Source organism: Manis javanica, chromosome 7, assembly GCF_040802235.1.
Source record: "Manis javanica isolate MJ-LG chromosome 7, MJ_LKY, whole genome shotgun sequence".
Classification (NCBI taxonomy): domain Eukaryota; kingdom Metazoa; phylum Chordata; class Mammalia; order Pholidota; family Manidae; genus Manis; species Manis javanica.
This window is the reverse complement of record NC_133162.1, coordinates 19,344,711-19,361,150: the sequence shown is the minus strand read 5'-3', so window position 1 is coordinate 19,361,150 and position 16,440 is coordinate 19,344,711. Positions and strand designations below refer to the sequence as shown.

General features: G+C 44.5%; 1 protein-coding gene and 1 long non-coding RNA gene across 16 annotated transcripts in view; one reads left to right on the top strand and one right to left on the bottom strand.

Moving 5' to 3' along the window:
- XPNPEP1 (X-prolyl aminopeptidase 1) overlaps window positions 1-16,440 on the bottom strand; it is a 197,040-nt gene that overhangs the window by 120,674 nt on the left and 59,926 nt on the right. The window lies entirely within an intron of this gene.
- The window catches only part of LOC108407849 (uncharacterized), a 42,672-nt gene that overhangs the window by 7,087 nt on the left and 19,145 nt on the right, over window positions 1-16,440 (top strand). For 2 of the 6 annotated variants that reach the window (XR_005056740.2, XR_005056741.2), the window contains exon 2: window positions 1,362-1,417. This is a non-coding gene — a long non-coding RNA (uncharacterized lncRNA). The other 4 variants (XR_005056737.2, XR_005056738.2, XR_005056736.2 and 1 more) reach the window with 4 other exon arrangements.

The window sequence follows — 16,440 nt, the reverse complement described above, 5'->3', positions numbered from 1 at the left end:
GTGCATTCGAAGTGGCACTGACAGGAATACAAATAAGAGAATTCCCAAGGACACTGAGCAGAGGGCTGGGGAAAGGGGTGACTTCCCTCCCATGCCTGGAACATGGGATTCAGGAAAACCCACAAAGCAGCCAGACTTTATAAATAAATCTGAGCTCAACCGACTCAATGAATAACCTAGAGGTACAGTTTTTGCTGTTGTCTTTTTCTCAGAAGGAGGAAAAAGAACGAAGGGTTTGATTGAGCCTTAGAAGGAAGTCTGCCTGTGGTGAGGTGGAAAGGGCCCAGATCTCAGAGTCAGAAGATCTGGAGTTTCCACCTCCGTCAGCCCCTAAATGGCCCACCCCTCCAGGCCTCAGTTAGATCTGTGAGATGACAGCAATTTGCAGCAGTTAGTGTTAAAAAGTGCCTTCTGGCTTGAAATCTTCCTAGTACCTTCCTATAGGGAACAATTTATAATATTTGGAAAATACCAGAACACCATTTGTCTTGATACTAATCACAGCCTTGAGAAGAGTAAAGGGTATAGTTGAGTGAACTGAGGTTTAACTAAGCTAAAGCTAACCAACTGATAGATCTGGTCCTAGGTTGCAGGTCTTCTGGGTTTTAATCATGTGTCCTTTATGCGATCACACACTGCCTTTCAAAGAAGAAAATATAAGACTTATTTAAAGGGAACATTCTAGCAAAATAGAGAAATGATGCTTTTGAGCTCTTCAGGAAGATATTTGGTTCTAGGACAAACTGTAAAAATGGAATGAAATTGTCTATCCGGTTAGAATTAAGCACAGAATTTGCCCACTCCTGGGTATATACTCAAAAGAATTGAAAACAGGTCCTCAACAAATCACTGCACAGAAATCTCAGTAGTGTCAGGAGACAAGAGTAAGTCTTTGTGTTCCAGGACATGTAATTTCTCCATGGGCTGCCAATTAAGGGTTAAAATCCTTAGCTTCCAAATCCTGAGAAATCTGGCCTTCTCTTGCCTTTCCCCAACTCTGCACTTCATATGCCACACACTCTGGTCGGACCAAAGGACAGTTCTTCCCAGTCCCTGCCCCACACTTCCCCGACACCATGTCCTTGCTCACACTGTCGCATGGGTCCAGAACTATCTGCTTCCTTCATCGGAACACATGTCTCCAATTCCAAGAAGCATTCTTTGATTCTTTCAGTTGGAGGTACTCTTTCTCCTCTAAACACTTCCCTCCTTCTCCTCTGTATACTTTACTTCTCCCCTATATTATAATTATTCCTGAACTGGCTTCATCTCCCCTTAAATGGTATATTCCTTTAAGACTACAGGAAAATGTCATAGGACATGAATTGAAGGACTCAAACCAATCTTGTCTTGATTTCTAGGATGCCAGAAGCCACTAACTGTCATCTCAGATTGGATATCAAACAGCTCATACATAGTAAGTGCACAAGAGTATTTGTTAAATATTTTTTAATTTGCTTATTTGATATCAAGGTCACTTTAACACTGAAACTCTTTTTCAATTTTGTCATTAATTTATTTAAATACTGGCTTTTGTAGTATCTAATACCAAAACAAATTTTGTGGACTAGCTGAGGACTTCTGTGAGCATTTTTAGGGAATTTTCTTCTAGAAAAAATGAAGGCACTAAAGACCAAGACTCGGGCTCCTTTTCCCCTTACTCACTTGTGGTATCACGAGGAGAACCTTAGCCTTGGAGACTGAATTTTCTTTGTGACATGTTTTTAAAGCCCCCAGACAAAAACATGCTGAACTGAAAGGAAGTATTTTCATTTCATTGCTTTAAACTCTTACTCACTTGTCTACTAAAACACATACCTAATCATGGCACATATTTAAAGCCATGAAATATTTACAATGCAATGCCTAAGGCAGATGATGGATAGTATATTCATTCTACAGCACAGTAAATTGTGGATGCAAAGACTCAAATTGATGTTCTCAAGTGACTGTGTCAGTGCAAACTAACTTCCCTCAAAAAACAGTCCTTCATCTCCAGGATTTGATTTTCAGTCTGAATAGATAGTGTTCTCTAGCTATGTCTTGGATGACATACATAAATCCAGGCTGTAGCTCTTTCCTACAGCCATCAAAGTACATTCTGCCTTGTGACTGAATCATTTCCGAACAGGTGAGATTCTTCCTGCTGCTCCTAACGTTAGAGGCGCCCCATAAAAGCCTGCATTGAAGTACATATTGGCTACGTGGAATAAAATTCTCAGTTCAATTTCCCAGAGTTCTGTTTTGATGTCTCATAGGAAGTGCTGCTATATCCCTGAGTTTGTAATCCTGGGACACCCCAAATACCTGGAAGTCAACATCAGCTGAAGTGCGGCATACCCAGAACCTTCCTTTGTTGAAGACGAGAAACTGTTCACCGACTTCCGTAGTCATTTATCTGCCTCTCTAAACCATGTTGCCTCTGCACCTTTGCTCTCTGCAGTGATTCCACAACCACAACCTTTGGGGCTGTTTTTTTTTTTCTCACTTTGTATATTAGCCTAGAATCAGTTCTCTGGGGTGCTTTAATGACCGTGATTCCTCATTATACCCTTCAGTACATAATAAGTGACTGATAAGGGAGGAAGCTTTTAAATGAGAACCTCACCAGCTTCTGCACTTAATCATCATTGTGTGGATTTCAGGACTAATGCGGGACTACTGTTTATTTATGAGGACTCCCTAAGTACCAACAACATTTGAACCAAGAAGCTGAGCCTTTAATTCTGTCTTCCTAATGAAACTGAATAGTCTGTCTCCTAGGGAGGGGGTCTTGCTGACTGTCAGGTCTGCCATGTTCAGGAGTCCAAGCACAATTCTGTAAAGCCCCCTTTTCCTATCCCTCGGTTGAAATGCTTCCAATTATCAAAGTCCATATTTCTAACAACAGCTCTCTCTCCTGTTGAGCTTTTCCTGATCACTGTCCCTCAGAGATTTCTTCTCTAAATCTGCAAAGCTTTTGTATCAGTTTGCCTTTTAGACCAGTGCCCCCACATACATGCTCCCTAGGTTGTAAGCTGTTTGAAGGCAGGGGCTTCAACCAAAAGCATTTTAAGTTTTCACGGGATGTTCTGTGTGTTGAATTTAACGTTAACTGAATGCAGATGGTCCCCGAGAGCCACACACTTCAATCCCAGCCCTCCCAAGGGCTGTCTCAGCAAGTCAGGAAAATGTATTTCTCATGTTTGAGCTGCTATTTCCATCAACTGGGTTGGGTCTTCTTGCCGCCAAGACAATAATAAACATGTACCCAAAACTTACAAAGTGAGAGAGACTTTGTATCTGAAGGAACTGCACTCCCAAGCGTGTAAATGTGTGAAAATCGCTGAAGAGAGCAAAGGATGCATGTTGGCTACTGTATAGAGGGGCTTATTTATTTATGTATGCAGTCGTTTGCTTTCTTTAGAGAACCATGTACTGCTAAGCAATTGGGGTCACTCTCTTCTTTGCATCCACAGTCCTCAGAACTAAGCCTGGTTGATAGTGGAGGCCCCACAGATATTAGTGGAACTGATTCTGGTAAGCCTCACCACCATGGTCAAAGTAAACTCCTTTATAACAATGTGGCACTCCTTCCCAGGTGTATTTTCATGTTAGAAAGGACACCCACAGAAGATAGAGCTTAACCTACCTACATCGTTAATAAAGTTGGCTGCTTCTTCTTTGACCCACGCCAAGGACGGGCCGCCCAGCTGTTCTCCCCACTCTGTTGTGAGTTCTCAAGAGCAGGGACTGGGTCTTGCAATCAGGCACGAGCACAGACGTGAGCACAGAGAAAGAATAATACAGTAAAGACTTGGTGGTACTTTCACTCCTCCATTTACAAAGAAACTGAAGCTCAGAGCTTGTGCATGAAGTTCTAGGATTTCAACTCAGGCCTGTTGGTCATCAAAGTCAGAACTCTTAACCAACACTTTGCCAAAGGTGACACAAGGATCAACACAAATGAGAAAAAGAAGAGGTTGCCATATACGGCTACTAAGAGATGGTGCAACCACGTAGCTTAAAATCCACCCTGAACTTTTTGGTAAATGAAAAAGATACTGTTAATAATTATGCTGGGAGAACCAGGGTAAGATGGGACTGTCCCCAGCGCCCTAGCATGTGTGAGGATCCACTAAAAATGCCATTGGCTATATAAAATGAAATTAAAATAAAATCATGAAATGGCAGTAAGGATGGAGCCAGATGACAGTGGACAGAAGAGAAATAGGACATGAGGAACTAGGGTAAAGGAAGGTGGGCTCAGCTTCTTCAAAAAGTCTGAAGACACTGAAAATCACTTGTGAGGCAGCAAGACCTGTTTGACCACGAGCAGGGAGCTCCACCTAGAGCCTTGCAGAGCCCAGCATAGGCACATGGTGGACACCTATTGACTCATTAATCACAAGTAGGGAAGGGATTATTAGGAAGGAAAACTACTGAGCACAGTTATAGTCAGAAGAAGACCCTACAGGGGGAAAGAGATGCAAAATACAACAGGAATTAATAAAATAAAGTGGGTTAAATAGCCTCTGTAAGATAAATTCTAGCCGAAATAAGCAGGCAAAGAGAGGCAACAAAGGGCCAGGTAATTTATTTAAATACCCCCGGGTGAGGTTCTGTGGCCTTCTTGTCACAGGCCAGGGAAGTCACACCTGGTTGGGGAGGTGGGGGGCTTATAAGGGGTTAGGAGGGGGAGGAGTGGGCAAGCTATCCTAGGGGGTGTGGAGAGGTATGATTGGCTAAAGGTGACATAATAGACAACTAGAAACTTTTTTTCCTTCCAAGAGGGAGGAGGCTGACATCCGGGTCTTAGTTGGCACATCAGAAGGATGGAATTCAGGAAGAGCTGTCCCCTTTCCATATAAGGCATGGACCTTGGGGTCTGGTCTGTTCTCCCCCTATGGCATCTCTCTGTTCTGTTTGCATGTCCTTGTTTTTCCTTTCTCCAGCCTAACAGCCTCAAGAGAGAAGAGTTTGCCTTGAAAGGAAGGAGAGCTTTTTCCTCTAAAGAAATAATAAAATGAAGGAGTCATGAACAGAGGACTTACAGGGAGCTCTTCCGAGGGAATCACAGAGCCTTGGGGTGAGGACAGGATAATAGCAATACCCATTCCAGTTTCACCCAACAAAGACACACTGAGCATTTTCCCCAAGAGCAGGCCGCCAGGGCCAGCCAGGCCCCTTCCTTCCTAACGGGCAGCGGTTACAAAAGGACTAGGAAGCCTGCACCGTGAGGAATCTGAGCTGAGCCTCTGGCTGGGAATCCAATCCATTTGGCCACTGACTGACTTTGTCAACTGGAATAGGTGCTTCCCTTCTTGGGGGCTCATTTTCCTTCTATATCAAATGCGGAGGTTGAACTTGACCAATGGGTCCCAAAGGTCTAAAGCCCAGGGTAGAAAATGATGAAGTATGTGTTTTCAACATTTAATTCAATCATAATACGTATACATATCACGTAAGTTTCAGAAGTGCACAGCCTCTAGATTCTCTCAAATTGGACATGCTATGAAACTAACACCCAGCTGAAGAAATAGAACGTTACTAGCAGCTCTGAAGCCTCTCCTGCTCCCTTCCAGTCACTCAACCCCACCAGGGCGGCCACGTCCCAAGCTCTGGCTCACAGATCCACCTCACCGGTGTCGTGTCCTGCATCTATGTGGCATGTAGAGTGTGCACTATTTTGTGCCTGGTTTCCTCCACTCCGCCTCATCCACAGTGCTGTAATGAGGATGTTTGCAACAATACCCTCCAAAAAATGTGAAGAATGAGGACCATGCTGTGAGTCTTTCATCAAGCTAAATGTGTTGAAGTTAAATGATTGTCCTTTACTGTGAGATGATGTTCTTCCATCTATTTTATAATAAAATGTTCTGTAAGTTTGGTTGTTTTTTGTTTTGTTTTACTGTTGGTGCATTTGTTTTTATCTCTGTCTAGCAAACTCAATCTCTAAATTATATTGTCTTGAAATATGGCTGAGGCAGGAAATCCCCGAATGTGAGCCCTGCTGGTCTGCATGAGCTCCAGGGTTCTGGGCACTGTGATCTACTTAGGCAGAGCTTCTTCCAGACGCTGAGCCTCCTAGTTAGAGTGCTCTGTGAGGGCTGAGCATAGGACAGGGAAGTCTAGGTTCCCAGCAGAGCCAGAGAAGCCACAAAACTGAGAGTTTTGGGGAGGAGGAGAGAGAGAGGGGAGGCTTGTCCCCCCACACTATTTCTACTCAGTGACAATACAGTAGTTTCAGTTTCTCTATAAAACAGACCAGGTGAGGTTTTGTCTGGCAGCACAGGACGTCTGGGCCTGGAGAGTGGGGGATGTACCCACTTACAGGACAGAACCAGAGAGCACAGCAAGGCAGCAGGAACTCAAGTCTGAGTGTCCTCAACTCAAGGCCGTTCCTCTAGAATTCACGAGAGAGGCAGATGGCCAAGGACTGTGTCCTCAGGAGGCCCTGAGAACCAAAGCAGAACCCTGAACAGACTACAGGGCCTCACAGCAGGCACTCAGCTTTAAAAAAAAAAAAAAAGGCTGCTGCACTGACTTCCCAGACAGAGGGGCAGAAGGGGGAAAAATCGCCTCTGCTGCTGTAAACAATACCGGGTGCGATGGAGCCTGAATCCACCTGCATGAGCATCCATCCAACTGGAGCAGCCAATGGGGAAACCTCACATGACAGATCCTTCCGGCTCATTCCCTGCCCCAAAGGATCCATGGAGGCAATGGGATAAACACAAAACAAAGGCGGGAATCCCAATGTCCCCAGTTCTGAAGGACTACTTGGTGAGGTGATGGAGTCTGTGATGGAATCTTCCTTCAAGATCAAGTCAAAGGAAAGAGCTTTCAAGGGAAAACCCAGATCTCCCTTCCCTGGGGGTGCAGTTACATAGGTGGTTAAATCTCCTCCAGAACACCCCATTACAGGACAATTCTACCTAAAACCAAACCAACCACAGGCTATGTTTTGCATCACTAGTTTTCAAAAGGATGCACCAAGCGTTTCTTCTAATAGGTAGTATCCTGGTCCACCTGACGTAAGATTCCTTACAAACATACCGTTTTAAAAGCCTTGGATGTTGCATAAGGCAGAATATATATCAGCATCTCTCTTTACTCGCTTGTTTTGCCCTTGTCTCTACAGGGGGCAGTTTTGTTTTGTTTTTAGTTGTCTGGCCTCCAGCACGTACGGCACTATTTCTATTAGAACTTTTCTCATTTGGGGCGAATTCTCCAATTTTTGAGGCCATGGCAGATGATGTCCAGCCCCTGCTGCTTTACACTGCCTCCTCTCCTAGCAGATGTCAGGAGGCCACCCTGTTTCTCCTCCAGCCCCTGAGGCAGGCCAGTGACCCAGGCTTGACTGTCAGATGCTCACTCCTGGGACCTGGAGCCTGCGCCCAGGGGTGTTAAGTCGGAGGGAATGTTCGAAGGGCAGATGCAGCACAGGATGGCAGCCTTTGGATGCCAGCTGTTCCTGATGTCCAACCCTAATGCCACAAACAACCTTCCATAAACCTAAACATGGGCAGCATCCGTTTCTGATTCTTACAAATGAGAACCCAGCTGGTAGTTTCCATCACATGTATGATGTGACCATATGTCCCCCAAAAAATCTCTCCCTCCAATAAACTGCAGTATTCAGTAGTAAAGACATGTTCTATTATCTCTTCCCATTCTACCAGTGAAACCGATGCTCAACGAAAGGGTTGGGTGACACTAACTGATACTGACAAAAGAGATAAAAAGGGATTAGATGTCCTCACAAGTGGAGGTATCAAACTTACTATGAAGTTCACTGAAAATAGGCCAAATAGAAGCACCTTAAACTTCGTAGAGCAGATTTGGCTTTAAATAATACAGTAAGTTGACATACCACGGTGCAGGAATATAAATAACTCCACTTCATGTCTGCCTCATGAGACATGTCTTAGGTATTTAATCCTAAAGTCACACTGAACATTATGCTTTAATTAATGAACACCGCTTCATAAGGCAATGATGAGCACCTCTGCCAATAGCATCAGGTCTCTCTCTATACATACGTCTTCCAGCTCTGCACTTGCACCCGGGGTCAGGAGGTAGACATAACGACTGCCCTTTCACTTCATACACATGGATTTTTCAACCCTGGTGGCCCATGTTTCATTACCTTCCTGCCAAAGGACAGGGACATCAACATCAGCATCCATATATGCTACTCCTTGGCCCGCAGTCACGGCAAACACAATTTGCTTCAGAACAGAATCAGCAGGAGGCACCCCACCCCAGCTTCCCAGGCCTTCCCACCACATCCAGCCTGTGCAAGGAGGGTGTCCGAATCTGTAAACATCAGCTGCCCACACGACATCAGCAGGGGGTGCGGAAGGTGGGAGGCCATGAAAGGCAACACTGCCTCTCAGGTTGGAGCCCAGTCTCCGGAGTCAGACTGCTGGGGGAAATCTTGGTTCCATCACTTACTAGCTATGCAATCTGGAACAAGTCATTTCATTTCGTTTCTGCTGTTTAGCTTCCTTACATATAAAATCAGACTATTACTAGCACCCGCCTTACAGTATTGTTGGGAGGATTAAAGGAAACAACCAACGCATAGCACTTGGAAGAGGAGCCGGCACTTAGGAAGTACTCAGGAGAGTATGTGTTTGCTGTCGCGCTGCCTCCAGCATGGGCCCTGTACAGAGGCCTTTCTGCCAGTCTTCCCAGGGAGCCCAGACCCAGATGTTCCTAATCACCTGCCTTGGGGGTTCTTTTGTTTTTGTGTTTTTAAGCAAACCAATTTCTTTACCAGATGCTCTTTGAGCCAGGCAACCAGGATGGTGATGGGCTGTGCTGTGTCACCCACTCTCCCTCACCTGGTTGTGACCGAGCCCAGTGCTGCAGAGGGGGGTAAGCAATGTGTCTCCCGGCTGCCCCTGGAAGAGAAGTGTACACCAGAGCACGAAGTGGCCTGGCAGGATCAGGGGTCTGAACCTGCACGTCCCTGGGGCAAGCAGTCACACAAAACAGCAGCAGGGCAGTGGTGTTGGATGGTGGTGGGGAGGGAGGTGTTGGCAGTGTCCCAGCTGGAGGCACCTCTGCAGAGTGGAGCAAAAGGGGAGTGTCCTCCCAAGGGTGGTGGAGGAACATGGGGTTCTGCTGTCTGGCGGTGAGAAAAACACAGACAGGCAAGCCATTGGGCCTGCCAGGCCCCAGGAACGCAAAGACAGGAAGGTGGGAGAATGGGAACACCTTGACTATATTTTGCCTAAGATTTGTACAAGGAAGCATCATTTACCACTCCCGCCCCTATTAAGAAAGGAAGAAACTATGGTTCGAGAAGCCAGGGCACCAAGCCAAGGTCTTCACACAGTGGGTAAGTAATGGGTAAGATCCATTGCACCAGGGCAAAGTCAGGGGAAAACCACAAAGGCTGCAAAAGAAGAGTCCCAGAGGGACAGGGAAAGGAGGTGAGACTGCTAATGGTGAAGATGAAACGGCTGCAGCCACTTTGGAAAACATACTCTCACCATGTGATCTAGCAGTTGTGCTCCTTGGTATTGACCCAAAGGAGCTGAAAACTGATGTCCACAGTAAAACCTGCACATGGATGTTTATAACAGCTTTATTCATAACTGACAAAACTTGAGAGCAACCAAGATGTCCTATGGCAGGTGAATGGATAATAAACTGTGGTACATCCAGACAATGGAGTATTATTCAGCACTAAAAAGAAATCAAGCCATGAAGGACATGGAGGAAAGTTAAATGCATATTGCTAAGTAAACGAAGCTAATCTGAAAAGGACTACATGCACTACCCGATTCCAACTGTATAACATTCTGGAAAAGGCAAAACTATGGAGACAGTGAAAGATCAATGGCTGTCAGGGATTGGGGGAAATGAACAGAAGATGGAGCATAGAGGATTTTTAGGAGAGTGGAAATATTCTATATGATACCATGATGATGGATACTTGTCATTATTCATTTGTCCAAACCCATAGAATGCTCACCACCAAGAGTGAACCACAGTGTAAACCATGGACTCTGGGTGATAATGAGGTGTCCGTGTAGGTTCATCAATTGTAACAAATATACCTACTGGTGAAGGAGATTGATAATGGGAAGGCCGTGCATGTGTGAGGGCAGGGGTATGTGGGAAATCTGTACCTTCCTCTCAACTTTGCTGTGAACCTAAAACTGCTCTAAGAAATGGAGTCTATTAAAAAATAGTAATAAAAGGCTGAGGCACATCATCTAGCATGGCGAGTGTCTTAGCAGAGGCCAGAGGTAGGCTGCTCTCACTACATGGACTCACTCACAGAGCCAGGAAGCTGGAGGCAGGCACAGGATGTGCCAATGGAATGAACACTGGGGGAGGCCCTGGGGAGGCTCTCCAGACACCCCTGACTGTTCCACTCACATTCTAAATCCCCTGTGCTGTAGCCACGTTTGGAGGTGTAGGTCTCCATTAAAGCACATGCTCTGTGAGGTACCCCAAAGGATGTATCTGTCTGTTCCCATCATACTGAGCTGACGGCCCCATCAGAGCTGGTGTTTCAGTCCATCTTTGTTAAATGAGCTCTACCTACATTCCTGCTACGGTGATGGACTGGGTACAATGACCTCTAAGAGGACACTGAGTGGCAGCCATGTGAGCTCGAGGGGCCTCCCCGGGTCTTTCTTAGTATCTGTAATTCAGCACCCTTGCTCAGCCAGTCTCTGCTCTAGCCAAAGAACCACACTGCCATCTGCTGGCAGAACACGCGAGGGCCTGGGATGCAGCTGGGCCCACCCTGCATGGTTTGCTGTGAGATCCCGAGGCCAGGCTCCTGGAGTAATGCCCTTCTAACCCCTGGCGTGTGCCTCTTCTGTGGAAACCCCAGGCTCTCTCCCTTACAGTTTTCCAAGCATCTCCCTAAACTCATCCTTTTCTTCAAAAAATTTTATTTTGTTCAGAAACGTGTGTACTCTACATTAGGGCATAGTTTTCAGCCTCTTCCAAGCCTGGCAGGAAGGAAAGAGAACGTGGGATAATGGAGACACACACCTTCCACTCACCCCTTCTCTAAGGGGCTTCACTACAGCCCCACATCACAGTGGCCCAGCAAGCTCTGGCAGATTTTCTATAATGAGGTTTGTTTCACATTCAAACAACTCAGAAATGAGGATGCATCTTAAGAGGCATAATGTTCTATGTGAAACTTTAACATCTTCTAAACAGATCAAGAAATCACTAGCATCCACGTCTCACTTTAAACAGGTGAACTGTATGGTATGTGAACTAAATCTCAGTAAAAGTGCAATTTAAAAAACAAGTTTCTCAGGTTGGGTTGGGCATACACACCGAGCTTACAGTAGGGACACAGTCTACAGGAGCATTCTCATTCAGTCCTCAGAACCAAATGACAGGGAGATGCTACCACTAACCTCACTTCACAAACGGGCTCAGAGAGGTTGTGTCCTTACCAGGGACTCACAGATAAGTATGGTGCCATCTGTTTTGGAGGGTTCCTAACCTGCCTTTCACATGCTATATATATATATATATATAAAATTATGATAGGAGGCAAACAAGATGTCTTTCAATAGGTGATTGTGTAAACAAATGGGAATATTTATACAATGGACTGTTATTTGTGATAAAAATAAGCTCTCAAGCCACAGCAGGACATGGATGAATCTTAAATACATATTGCTAAGTTAGAGAAACCAGTCTGAAAAATCTACATACTGTATGATTACAATTGAATGACATTCTAGAAAAGGCAAAACTAGAGACCAGAAAATGACCAGTGGGTGCCAGGAGTGTGGGGGAGAGTGGGCAGCCTGAATAGGTGAAGTACAGGGGATTTTTCTGGGGGTGGTGAATATTTTCTGCATGATACTGTAGATGTGGACACATGACATTATGCATTTATCAAAACCCATGGAGCCTTACAGCACAAAGAGCAAACCTTAATGTATGCAAATTGAAAAAACTCACTTAGGAGGTCAGGGTGGAATGCAGAACGCGACAAAACAATCTAACTGCATTAAAATGTATGAAACAGCCTAGCTGAAGGGAGCAAGCAGGAGGAAAGGTGCTGACTCAGGTTACTTTGGAAATGAGCAGAGTCTGTAAATCAAAACTAAAGGGAAGGCACATGAACACGTACTGGGGTTGATGAAGTCGCTTGCCAGTGGCACAGGTTAGCAACCTTCACACTGCTATGCATGTACCCTGGAACTGAACAATTAAGTCAATGGATAGGGTATCACTAGTGTAGTAGAGGGTACAGATAAGCAGGGAGTGATACTGGCTTAGGGTTGAAGACATCAGTAGGGTTGTGTTTACTTAATATAGACACAGATGGTTACATATAGAAATACTGAGACAGGTAGATGGCTTAGTACACATGCACAACGATGGGGATATGAGAGAGACAAAGGACCCAACTGAAAGAGTTCCCAGTGACCAAAGCTGAAATGATCTGAGCAATAAAGTAGTATTAATTATACACCAAAGCCTAAGTCTATGAAGATAGGAAGAAAACAAAAACATAAAACAAACATGAGCCTTAGAGAATTACAATGAACACCCTTGTAACTGCAACCACATTTTTCCATTTTCTTCTGACCGAGAATGTTGCTGTGAAAAATCCTGATGGCGATCTCATTTTTTCTACTGTAAATTACTGAGCCATTTGTTTGAATATCCAACAATTTTCTTCTTTTTCTTTAAAGGACAATAATTTTATTATAATATATCCTTCTAGTCATTCTGGGCCTATTTATTCAGTTTGGGGTGCTCCCCTTCATATCTGCTTTCAAACTTTTGAGGGTTTTCTTTAACCTCAGGAAATGTTTTCTAGAATTCCAGTTTTTAATATTGTTGTTTCCTTGCTTTAGTTTTCTTCTTTGGGGAGACTTACATGATAAATGTTGAATGTTTTGCTTGTCTTCTCTAGTTGTCACTCTCTCACAAGTTTCTTTTTATTCATTTTGCTTTGATTTCTATTTCCTATTGTTCATCTTCTGTTGATCTTAAGACATGGTCTGTTGTGTTTGTTCACGTTTCTTCTAGTTTAAACTTCCTATTTTAAATGATTGTTTTTTCTAATTCTTTCCCAAGTTCTGACTTATTTTCTCAGCTTTTCGAAGTGTTTTATGTTGTTCTTTCATGCATTATTTTTAAATCTCTAAATGTGCTTTGAAACATTATCATTTTCATCTGCTTTGTGGGCATATGACTTTATAATGTGGTTCCCTGGAGACATAATTCTGCACCTCACTTTCCTTTTGAAGTTTGCAAACATTTTACCTCAATCTTTTTTTCTTTTCCTGAGTTTACATGAAACTTTTCCAAACTTCTAAAAGGGAGACTTGAACTAGGGTAATTTTTCTTATTCACAGCTCTGGAGTCCCCTATTCTGTCGAGTCTGTGAAGCAAGCAAAATACAGCTCTTCCTTTCTAGTGTCCTGGATCTGTTCCCGATGACTGCTCCTGTCCTGCTCCCTTTGGGATCCTATTCCCGGCAGTTTCTCCACTGCAGGCTTTGTCCTAGGAGCTCCTGGGCCACCGATTGCTCCAGCCCCTGCAGGCTTCCCACCAATCCCTCACTGACCTGCTGGGGCACGCACACCACTCCCAGTTTGTTGGCGCTCTCAGAAGGGCCCGCTGAGATCTTGAGTTCCCAAGGTTATTTGGGGCTTCTCAGGTCCATCAGACTCCCCCTTGCTCCTCCAGCTCCCCCCGCACACATGCTAATGACACGCTCATTCATCTTCACCTGCTCATGCTAAGGGTTTGTGGATACACGTATCCCCTGTATTTGGTGTTCTCATCCATGAGTTTTAGTTTTGCTATCCTAGTTCTCTGTGTTCTTATAGAGCGATTTGGAGACTCTTATATACTATGGCACAACTGTCACCACCTTGCCAGAATCTGCATTTTTTTTTTTTAAAGAAACTCTGATCCTACAAATTTAATTCTTACTCTCTGTACTCTTTCAGCAACTAGCAACCACAGAACGGGATTTACAGTTTCCAACACCCACCTCCCCTCTCGTGGCCCTCCCACTGCCCCTGCTGCCCCCCTCTAAGAGTCAACAGTTGCTTGAAAGGCATCACAAAGGCTTCGTGCTGAGTCTCCATGGCATTGCTGGTGTAAATCCCCAGCCACTGGGTAATACCAAGGACAAAACCTTCCTCGGAGCTTGCGAGGACAACCTGCGTTCCTTTCAGTTGCCCACTCCTATCTGATGAGAAAAGACTGACTTAGTGCCGGGCTGCTAGACACCAGATGGGCCCTCTGGCTGGACAAGCACTGAGAGCTGGCATGGTGGGCGGCCCCCCTCATACACACGGGAATTCTACCAGAGCATGAACAGGCTTTGGGAAGTCAGCCCCTGGGGTTCTCACCTCAGAGCCCCACACCTGCACTGTCGCCAGACTCCTCACTACCTTGTACATAAAACTTCACGAGGGGATACAGTGAGCACACAAGAAACAACCACCGGCCCTGTAGTCCATAAATTCAGAGTAATGCCCATTTTTACACTCAATCTTTTTTTTGATCATTTATTTAAAAGTGAGGAGTGAGTCTTCTGATGCACGTTTTTATCTCATCTTCCCTGTGAACTCTTATACATTAGTTTCATCCTGGTCCTCAGTCTTTCTGGGACATTCTCACTTAGTTTGTCTCTTCGAATTAATACCAAAGACACGTAGCTCCAGGCAGTCAGCTCCAGGGAACTTGGCTTCTTGGGCTTGAGCCAATTAAATCACCCTTTGCTGAGGCTGTCTTTGGAAGTGATGGGTTTAACAGCTTGGTGAATAAACAGTGGCGCTGCCGTCATACTTGAGTTATGGTCTGTTTCAACACCAAATCACCTGCAATTCACGGCTCCCGCTTCCTGAGAGGGAAACCTTGGCAGTATCAGGAGATGATGTAACAGGGAGGTCCTTCGACTTTCAGAGAAATAAGAGATTAGAACATGATTAATCTGTCCTATCATTTAAGGAGAAACTTCTTTTAAGTCCAATCCTATGGAACGTGTTAGAAATATGGACAAGTGTGAACTAAAATCACTCAAGAATTTAATCTTTGGTGGATCAAAATACATCCTTTTATTGTGAGGCCGTCTTAAAAAATAATCTGAGAACCAGCCGTGTGTCCTGCTTTCTCTGACATAGCACTTGGAATCAATAAGCCTGGAGAGAAAAGAGAGGAGGGGCACTGGAAACACTGGAAAATTTGTTGGGCACTCTGTCAATTTAGGCTCAGTAAATTTGTTTATAAGTAAAAATACCTTATCAGTAAATGTTCTTTGAAGACACTCACTACCTTGGACTCCTCACTGCCTTGTATATAAAACTTCACGAGGGGATACAGTGGGCACACAAGAAATAACCACCGGCCCTGTAGTCCATAAATTCAGAGTAATGCCCATTTTTACACCCAACCTTTTTTTTGATCACTTATTTAAAAGCTTAGTTCATTCCACTTTCTGCCCCGCCAGTTGGAGAAACAACAGGCATTGCCAAGCATGCTTATCTGTATTCATCTTTCAAAGCCATCCAAATCCAAGGTATGATTTAAGATTTAATGAGATTAATTTTGAAAAGAACAAAGCCATACAATGAGATCGTCTATGGTCATTAAAAATAATTAGATCTATATGTATGAATATGGAAATATAACTTGAATGTACTGCCAACTTAAAAAAAGCAAATTGCGTAATATATACAGAATGACCCAATGTTTGGGCATGTGGTGTGTGTGTGCGTGTACATTCTTTTATACATACTGATTCTGTATGTTACTAAATGCTTCATACATAGATAGAAATTGGTGAAAATGTAGAGCAGATAACAGTGGTTATCTCCAGGGTACATCTTAGGTCGAGTTCCTAAAGAAGCAGACCTTACAATAAGGATTTTCATGCACATGATTTACTGGGGAACAGCCCCAGGAAATGCTGGCAGGAGAAGGGAAGGGAGAAAATAAAGGGCATGTTACTGAAAAACTTACCATGGTGGGCGAGTGGGATTTGACCCTCTGGGAAACCCAGGGAGACAGTGTAGCCCAGGCCTGAGATAGCCCAGCCATGAGATGACCAAGTCCGTTTCCCATCCCCAACCACAGTGGTATAAGGTCGCAGGGACATCAGATCTGGCACCCCTCGGGCTTGTCCCACATGTGCCAATCAAGAGAAAGTCCAAGAATAGGGAGTCCAGGCACTTGACACAAGCTATCTACAAGCAAAGAGCTGTGGGGCTGTGCTGTGATGTCAACATCTGCCATGCGGGGGATCTGGAAGGCTCACTTTCCACATGATAGTGTTTGGTTGTCTTTTTGTATATCAATGATGTATTTTAAAATCAGAGAAAAACTGTTAATAAAAATACTCACCAAAATGCTAGGTTTGCTGCAGAAAAGAAAAAAGGCTGCAGTTAAGTCAGAAAAAATGGAAAGGGAGGTCAGGGGTCTTTCCACCTA